The 10,060-nt window shown below is 31.5% G+C and overlaps 1 non-coding gene across 1 annotated transcript; it reads right to left on the bottom strand.

The window, feature by feature from the left end:
• Nucleotides 1–7,611: 7,611 nt before the first annotated feature.
• Nucleotides 7,612–7,683, bottom strand: TRNAD-GUC (transfer RNA aspartic acid (anticodon GUC)). The gene has a single exon. It is a non-coding gene; the product is annotated as a tRNA-Asp (tRNA).
• Between the last annotated feature and the right edge of the window lie 2,377 nt (nt 7,684–10,060).

Raw genomic sequence — 10,060 nt, 5'->3', positions numbered from 1 at the left:
GTTAACTACTTCAAAGGATATTCCCTTGAGAATTAGCCCCTATAAGCATTGGGATAAACTAGTAGCTTAAGCATTAATTAAATATTTTTTATCATTATTTTTATAAAAAATCTGTTAAACATAAATTTACAAATTACAAGCCAAGATGTTCAATTATAGTAAATTGTTAGAAATTATTACAACTTTTTGTCAATGCAAATAGGAAATGTTGATCACTAATGACTTGGAGTTTTTTTCTTGAACATCATATAAGTGTCTTCACATCATAATGTTGTCCAATCCAAACACCAAAAAAAAGTACTTCTAGTTACAAAAATATCTCTTATATAAACCAAACTATAAAAGACATGATTTTAGAGCAGATATAGTTATTGAAATAACTAAAAATGATAGAAAAGGTGAATAAATTTAAATACTCCTAGAAAAGAAACTAAAATACGAAAGAACGAATTGTAACATGCATCACTTGTTAGGGTTACTTCTTTTTCAACAAAGATTTGCAAGTTAAAAAGAATAAAAAAATAAATTTATTTTTGTTAATGATTTTGGCTCAATCAAACCCCCCATTTTGGTATATTTATATCAAGAATAGCTTATATTTTTATAATAATTAAAATGAAAAATAATAAGACTTTGAATTGAAATTGAGAATAACTTAAATAGAGAAAGGGAGTAACTTAGTATCATAGCAATGAAAACACTTTAAAGCTTGTGAAAACTCTCAAAAAAAATATTTTTTTTCTTACCTCAACAGTTTGCTACTATATCATGAAGATATTACATTAAAAAAAAAATGTATTAGAAATCACATGAAAAAAGCCATTGACTGTTGCTTGAAAATGATAGATCTTCCTTAAAAATTGTTAAGTGAGAATTATTAAATAAAAAACAAACTTCAAAAACCAAATGGGTATGTTAGAAGGTGGTGTATGTCAAGAATTAGGATCACTTGAAGAGTCCCTTTACTTCCCAAACTAATAGTAATACTGGGTGAAAGTAACGTGCAAACAAGCACTAAAATCATATTTTTGTGGTATACTAGTGGCAATTCAAGTGTTGATGTTTTATAATTGAGATACTATATGTCAGAGTGTTAAAGTGGGGACATGATAGAGTATGATAGAGTGTGAAATTGTAAAGGTGTATAATTTTTGACATTATATTTTGCCTCCACTTTTGTAGGCATATGATCTACATTAGATATGAATGCTAAATAAATAGAGAAATCATAAAGTTTACCCAAGGATATTATAAAGGGTATATAATTTTCAAATAAGGTGGGTAATCCCCCAAAGGAATAGCTATAAAACAACCAAAATATATTTCATAAGACATTGACCATTATGAGAAAAAATCACAAAATAAGCATGTTAGATAAAATATATTAACTAGAAAGTATAATATGCACAAAAAAAATATAGTACAGACACTAATACACAACAAACATATAAAGACACACTCAAGAATAAATAAGATTAGAGGAGCATGAAGAACATATACGAAGAGGTTTTCTCTAGTGATGTGTGCCTAGGCTAAATACCAAGTATAGTTAGAAATTTGTGTTATGCTAGATTCCATACAATAATTTTGATTATTCATGAATGCTATGAGATTTATAATGTGAGAATTCATAGCCTAGAAAGTTCCATTATTCCATTATGTTTGGTGGCTCATATGCTACAAACAATGTGAAGAATGCAAAGATTTACAATGTTCTAGGAATTATAAAAGTGAGGTATGTGAACTATGAACCCCCGGTTAAAAGAATTGCATGATGCAAATAATGCAAGTTATTTTAAGGAAAAAAAGGAGATAGAAATATTTATAACATCTAAAACACCCACAAGGATGTTGTAAGCATGGAAAACAAAAAAATGCACTCATAGAATGACATCACATAATGTAGGGATTTCACATAAAGCATAAAATATCACTTGAAACACACAAAAACTAAGGGATCCACAAGCTTGGGGTTAGTATAAATGTGAATTAATCATAGCTATAAACATTACCAGAGGAAGGATTATATTGTCATAATTTCCAAAGCATTGTGGATCTATGAGTACAAATAAATAATTTTTACATGAAAAATATAAATATAAATGTTGGGTTAATATGGAAGAGCCTTGAATGTCTAAATACTTTGTATCATTCCCCAATTTTTTTAAAATGATGAAATGAAGAATGTACATACATATAGAGGATTTTCATAATATTTTTAGCTACTATGTATGTATATGTACCTACAAGGGTAACATGAATCCTTTTATAGAGATTAACAAACACCTAAAGTCTGAAGATATGAAGGTACTACTCTAAAGGTCCTTGTAAAATAGGAAATTAATCTCCTAATAGTGATAATACGAGAACATAGAATGGGCATATAGAGGAATAAATATCAAGGTAGTACTAGGCGTTACACTTGTAGTAACATATAAGGAATTAGCTACAATTGTAATATCTTAATAATTTTCTTTTGAGGAGAGTTTCAAAAATCTTGTGAAGATTGATAATTCCATTAGAATATCCATGAATGATTCAGATAAGCATTCCTCGAAAGAGGATACATGTGAATCATTATCGTAATAAGTAACAAGAGGAATATCTTGCTTACATCCTTAATGAAAGAAATATTAGAAGTAAAAGAAGTTAGAACTTCATCTATAAGAATTATAAAAAGTACAACAAGAAGCATCTACTAGTGATTTGAGACAAGAAAAACATGAAGGGGACATATTTGATGTTGACATTATCTAATCAATGAATCAATGTAATCAAATATGAAAAATATGCAACAATGTGTTTCTAAATGAAAACAAGATATGTTAATGATGTATTTTAGAGCATTTATTTTCAAACTAAACACAATATTTTTTGTAAATTCTAAGTAATAAGTTCAATTAAAGCGTGCAGTTAATTATTTAGCTACTGAAGAGGAAAATAAACCAACCAATTTTCCTAAAGCAATGATTAGTGATAAATCATCATGCACTTCCTCATGAGAAGAGGAAAATAAGCAATAATGATGTTGAAACAGCAATAATTACCTCTTATGGTAATCCCTTGCTTGAGTTCCACACAAGGTGTTGATGACATCCTACAAGTCTTAGCACACCACATATCCATGAGAATAAGAAACAAAATTACTTCAATTTTACATGGCATCGTACTTGATAGAGTCCTCAAACTTCTTAGCTCAATTGTTTGTTATTGCTTAATCATTACAGTGCTTGAGATATTTCCTTAGTCAGAGTTGTTAGGACTTCAAATGAGAGAGATAATCACCTTTATATGTGACTTACTCCCTTTTGTTAGAAATTACCCAGGAGAGGCTAACAATAGGAATACAATCATTAAGGTTCTACGTTGACTTTCACATACTTGAATTTTAAGCCAATTTAGGAGGACATTAGTGTTAGGTACTAGTGTCCAACCCTTTTTAGTTGCACAAAGGGCTAGGCACTAATCAATGTGACCCAAATTTCTAATTTGGACCTAGAATAAGCTAATTTACATAGGATCAATCATGACCTCCAAAACGGGTGGTAAACTTAGCATGAAATTGTAAAGAATATACAGTTTATGATATTACAAGTACACAAACACCTCATAGAGACACTTGAGAAACATTGGACCTTATAGTTACAATGACTCTTTAAAGTAACAATTATTCTATTATAAATCTTGAACAAACCTACAACAATATTGTCTCAAAATAATACTACGCAAAACTAGAAAATGAAACCCTGAGGTTTCTTACAATATTTTCTTCTTGCTAGTTTTTTAACTATTTGTTTTCTTGCTCTCTTCTTCAAGGTAAATCTAGAAAAATATATTACTTTCATTGAACTATCAATAGATATAGGAGAAAGAACCATGGTCATTTGTAATTTTACAAGCCCCCTATTTCTACTTGTATCACCTTTATATGACCATACACTTGAAACTATGCCCCTTACATTAACAACCACATACTTTTGTACACCATTCAAGTCTCAAAAGGACCCATGTAGGTACCAAGAGGCATCTAGGAGCCTTCATATTTTGCATCTTGTCTATTTTAGACTACTAACAACTCAGGTTATGCAAGGAGATGGTTAATTTTTCTTGTTTGAATGATAGAGTTTTGAGACTTGGTCAAGAAAAGTTCAACAAGAATATTGAGATGAGAAAGTTTAAAATTTAAAATTTAGAAAGTTATATTTGGGGGAGAAAATTACTTTTGAGGAGAGCATGATTGAAAAAACAAACCCTTAATCTTAAAATTTAAGGAAAAGGGTAGATGGAAGAAAGACATGCTAGGGATGATAAGTTTAACAATAAATTCATGACGAGAAACTCTAAAAATTTTTTTTTAAAAAAATTAGATTTTGGGGTAAACTAGTGACTTTTGAGTAAAGAATGTATGGTTGGTCATACCCAAAATCCCAAAATTTAAGGAAAAGGGTCTTGGCGGGAAAAAGGGGAGTTAGGGGAAATGAATGCCAAGGATAATGGATATGATATTGACATCACGATGAGAAGCTCTAAAACTTTGAAATGACCTAAAATAACCTAATGAAAGGTCAAGTTACAAGGCATTGATCACAAAAGAACCCTTTAACAATTTTACTTAGGATATTTGATGAAACGAATTTGAGTTCCCTTGGACAATTACTCAACATAAGAGATCCAACTAGACATTTCTTAAAGAGCTTATCAATAGAGGGTGGATGTGATCAAGTGCACAACTTTGGAGAAGAACAAAGAAAAGATGAGACACATAAAAATGAGGTGGAAATAGGGTCACCTTTTCTTTAAGCTATAAGCCAAAAATAATTTAATACTCATGCAAGATTCAATGTTTAAAGCCTCAAACTTATAGAAAAACTACACCTTTGTTGAGTTAGATAGTGCAACTAATACACTTTATATAATAAGTGTTTGTAAAAACATTATAAAATAGTGGGGGCCAATCGACTTGTACTATCAATGATGTTTGAGTTTTAAATAAAATAAAGAAAGTGGATGCATGCATTTAGTAGAAGCCTATGAATCTTAGAAAGATAGTCCATGAGTTCATTTCCTTTGACCTATATGTTTCTAGCTTAGATCAATTTAGTCTACATTACCTCCCAATTCTCATACTGAGATCTTATCTATTGATAAAGGTAATCATCCATATAAATAGGTGGATTCCACATTACTTTATATGTGCAAATAATCGACTAAAATATCAATCCAAGTGTTATTTATGACCTAAACAATGGAGAACTTGAACTCATCTAATGAATCTTAATTAAGAGGTAATATATTACAATGAATACACTAATAATGAGGATAATTAGGGGATCTTCATATTTTCCAATATCATTCGTCAACAACTCTATTGCAAGTTCAATTAATCCTAACTCAACCATTTATAACTTCTTTCTAGTGATGAGACTTAAATATAAAGACTCACAATATTTCTAAAAGTTGTAATATGGCATATCCTTAGATGGATCTATTATATTATCTTCCTTAGAAACCAAAACTAGAAGTTGTAATGTGAGGTTGTGGATGGACCAAACTTGTTTCTTTTTACTCAACACTTGTTTCTTACAAAATTTAGATAAAGACACAATCATTTTTGTTAGCTTCTCAAATGTTTTTATAATTCATAAATCATAACCATTTTAGCTTTTTACCAAGTTAATCGTCAAGTAGGAAAATCAATGGACATCAAACTAAGATGAATAAAATCAAATGAGAAAGTAACATAAAGATAAAGAAATTAAACTAAATATTTTTACCTCAAATGGCATTGCTTCTTCAAGTGAGCCAAAGTCAAGTTCACCAAATTCCACACTTTATTTACTCTTTTAGTGTTGATATTAGAATTGATATATGAATAAAATGGTAGCATAAAGATATAAAGAAGGTGAATGATCAAAATGAGAGGCCTAAATTTATAGATTTTCTATGAGGAAAATCAAGGACCAAGATACAATCTCTAATGGATGGCTAGAATTGAATGAAAGTGAGGGCATGGATTAAGGGGTTAGCCTTGTGACAAGTGTCATAAGATGAGGCATTAAAATGACATGTATCATAGGTGTAAGAGCTAGGTGTGATCACACGTGTGAGCATGTACATAAGGAAGCTCATGAAAGGAACAAGTTGGGGAAGGTCAAGTGGTTATCTTATGGCATGTGTAAGAGGTAGCATGACTACTTTATGACATGTGTAAGATGTAGGGTGACTTCACATGCACGAGAGATATTCTTATACATGTATGAGAAATGGGTAGGGTAGGTAGGTTCTAGACAATTGTCAAGTGATGGAAAGATTAGATCTTGATCCATGTGAAATGGATTCAATGGCTAGGATTGAATGAACAAGAATTGTAGGTGAGATTAAACTAAATATTAGAAAAATAGTAATATGATTAATTAGACTAAATCAATTAATTAAGTAGTCAATGTTAATTGATTTAGTTGGAAGATTTATGGGATAAGGTTAAACTTAATTATATTTATTTAATTAAGGGTGAAAGATGAATGATGAATTAATTAAATAAATAATGATTTTTTCTTCAATTAATATCTAGAATGGGATAAAGTCAATTGAGGTTGGGTATGAAAAAATTTAGGTGTCTACACAAACTATGTTTGATTTAGTTATCCATACTAATGCATCATGCTTGATATGTGCCCTTATGAGTATGCATACCTTGATATACATTATTTATCCCATGACCTCATCCTTTTTATACTTTTATAAATTTTTCAGAGGAATGCAACCACAAAGTATAGAAGTGTTTGACCATTGGGATTTACAAATAAATAACTTGTGGGCCTTGAGAAATTTTAGGAAGTATGAACAATTAAATTGTGAGATTATAGAAACTTAACTTTAGATTATATTACATTTTTTGCACTATAACTATACTCCCTCACTAGGGATCTTTATCTTGTTGAAGATAAAAGAACTCATAAGCATGTAGCCTTAATCCAAAAGGCATGGATTCAAAAAAAAATTAAAAAAATTGAAGTCCAAAGAAACTACCTTGGTCATGTTTTTCCTAGTGTTTGACTCAATATTGTCAACATTTATTTACAAAAACAAACTATGGTATCTTAATATGCATGTAATGTTAGAATAACCGCATTTAATGGCAATATTTTGCTAATATCTAATTGATATATGTATCATTTGTTTGACATATTGGGACCAATGTATCATTTATTCGACATATTAAGAACAATAATGAAAAAGAGACGGATTAGACTTTAAGTAATGATGATACTCTATTAATATTAGTAATACCGCTAACATAAATTGTTTCAAAATAATAACTATATTAATAATAATGCTTCTAAAAGCTTGTATTTATTCATAACATATTATTGAATTCATAAACAACTAAAGAATTTTTTATTTTTTTTCTAATTCTATATCAATCTAAAAATAACCACTAAAATAATATACAATATTGATATGTTTTAAATTTTTATGTATATAATTCTTATTCAGGTAATGATTTTTAATTTCTCATACAAAAATTATCATTGAAATATTCTCATAATGAAAATCAAATTTTCCTGATTAGGAACTGGTCTTTTAAGAAAACAAAGAAATTGACAAAATCGCCGTTGCCGGGGATCGAACCCGGGTCACCCGCGTGACAGGCGGGAATACTCACCACTATACTACAACGACGGCCACATCGACTTGTTTTGCAATAGTAATATCAATTTTTAATTCCTTTTACGAATTGCCATTTATTGTCCACTTGTCTTTTGCTCAACAGAAACTGCAACTTGAATCGGAACGGCTCATTCATTTTGTTAGTCTTCCATCGCTATTCTCTTTCACCACCATTATTAATATTTCATAACTCCAAATTATTATTTTTATTTTTAATTTAGATTATGTTTAGTTATTCTATTCTTTTCATTTAACTATAATGAAGGTAGTCATACAACATTTCATTATGTTACATTTTAGAGACACATTACGAAAAATCAAATATTTTGATTTCATAAAAAAAAAAATTGTGTAAAGTTATAGCTTTTCTATAACATTCAAGAGATGTCTATTATTGTAATCTTATTGAATCTCTTCTTGTCTTCTTAAATCTTGTCAACAATACCTTCTCAAGGCTAATAAACGCATATCTAAGAAAGACATGAATTTCAAGATAATTTTTAGAATATGTTAGGTGAGAACATAAGTCAAAGCAATTATTCTTACAAAGGATCTACAAAGACGACGTCCACTATATGAAATAAAGAGGGTCTAATAGAAGTACTCTATAATCATAGATTTCCTATTTTATTTCATGAAAAATCTTTTTCCTTCTTTTGGGTAGATCTTATCAATTTATTTAGATATAAGATGGGTGCGTGGAAGGGTAAGTTTGTAAGCTCCTTGTTGAGTTGTAAATTCCTCAACTTATGTAATTGAATTTAATTATTAAAATTTTAAAGGGTTTCTCTTAATCTAATTGATTATATAGTGTGTGTGTGTGTGTGAGAGAGAGAGAGAGGGCAACCATAATTCACAAAAAAAGCATAATCAAGCATAAATTAATGCCACATGTTCAAATATACAAGATCATAGAAATGAAATTACATTTCAACATAAAGATAGAGTACATAGGCCAATAACAAGGCTAAACATTAAAAACATGGGAGTGGCTAGAGAGGCGGGAATAGAGGGAACAAATGGTTTGAATTCGAAAGGAGCAGGAGTAGGAGTGGGAAGATCGGGTGATGAAGGTTCTAGAGGTTCCCACTTGATTTCCACCACGGAAGAAACGGAATCTGAAGCTTCTGATGGCAGTCTCAACGGGTTTTGGGATGGGGGCACCTTGCTGGTACCACCAATCGAAAAAGATGACTTTACTATTTTACCTTGTGGCGGGGAGGGTCCCAGAAAGTTTGTGGAGAATCTTACAAAACCGGTTTCTCTGGATTGTAAAAGAAAATGGTCTACTTTATTTGGGTCAAACCTCAAAGGCAAGGCTATTGCACCTATTCTCCATAAAGTGGACCCAGGGTTTGGTTCTTGTTCCATTTCTATTCCAGATTGTATTGTGGAAAGGAATATGGCTAATCTGGCCTCTGTCCTGGTTGGCAAGTTTATTGGCCCTCGACCTAATATTGAAGCTGTTAGGGATTGGGTATCCCGTAAATGGAAGGGAAAGGGTTAGATCGATGTGGTAGCTATGTCTAATGGTTTTTTCTCATTCTCCTTTTCCTATGAGGAGGACCTTCGATCTATTTTAGCAGGGGCTCCCTGGATGTTAGGAAAATCATCGTTGGCTCTCAAGAAATGGGAACCAAGATTTAACCAAAGGAATGGGAATGTAATGAGGCCCCTATTTGGGTGCAACTACCAAGTCTTCCTATGGAGTTTTGGGGTGAAGAAATATTTGTTGGGATTGTTGCCTACTTTAGTGAGCTCCTTTCAGTTGACTCTATGACCTCTGCGAAGAGGTGTCTGGTGTATGCCAAAATATGTGTGAATGTTAAACAATCTCTTAATTTGCCGAAGGAGGTTGACCTCTTCTCTAAGCTGGGTAGATGGGTTTAGAAAGTTGAGTATGAATCTATTCCCTTTGCTTGCTTCCATTGTAAAAAAGTTGGTCATTGGGTCAAAGAATGACCTTCTAAGCCTATGCCTTAGAGGACTTGGAAGAAGAAAAATGAGATAATGAGGGTGGATCTAGTGGTGCCCCCATCTTTGGATCCCTCTCCATGTATGGATGGATTGAATAATATCCTGGGTGCTCAGGATGATCCAGTTCCAAATCCTTCAATCCTGGAACCCTTGAATGAGGAAGGGGAGGTAGGGGAAGTTTGAATCCTGAGGATATTTATAATGGGGATAAGTGTGTGATGGAGGATCTTAGGGTTGTGGATCCTTCCATCCACCTTGTTGTTGAAGTTGGGACTTTATCGGATCCAAACATTGATGTGTCCCAGGATGATGATAACCCAAATCTGTTTATTGAGGTAAAATCTAAGCATAGAAAGAGGAACTCCCCAGCTGGTCATTTATTAACACCAGTTTCTAGTGGTGTTAAGACCAG

This window comes from Cryptomeria japonica, chromosome 3 (assembly GCF_030272615.1).
Source record: "Cryptomeria japonica chromosome 3, Sugi_1.0, whole genome shotgun sequence".
NCBI classification, from domain to species: Eukaryota; Viridiplantae; Streptophyta; class Pinopsida; order Cupressales; family Cupressaceae; genus Cryptomeria; species Cryptomeria japonica.
Note: the sequence above shows the minus strand (reverse complement) of the source record. Positions and strands in the feature narration are given on the sequence as shown.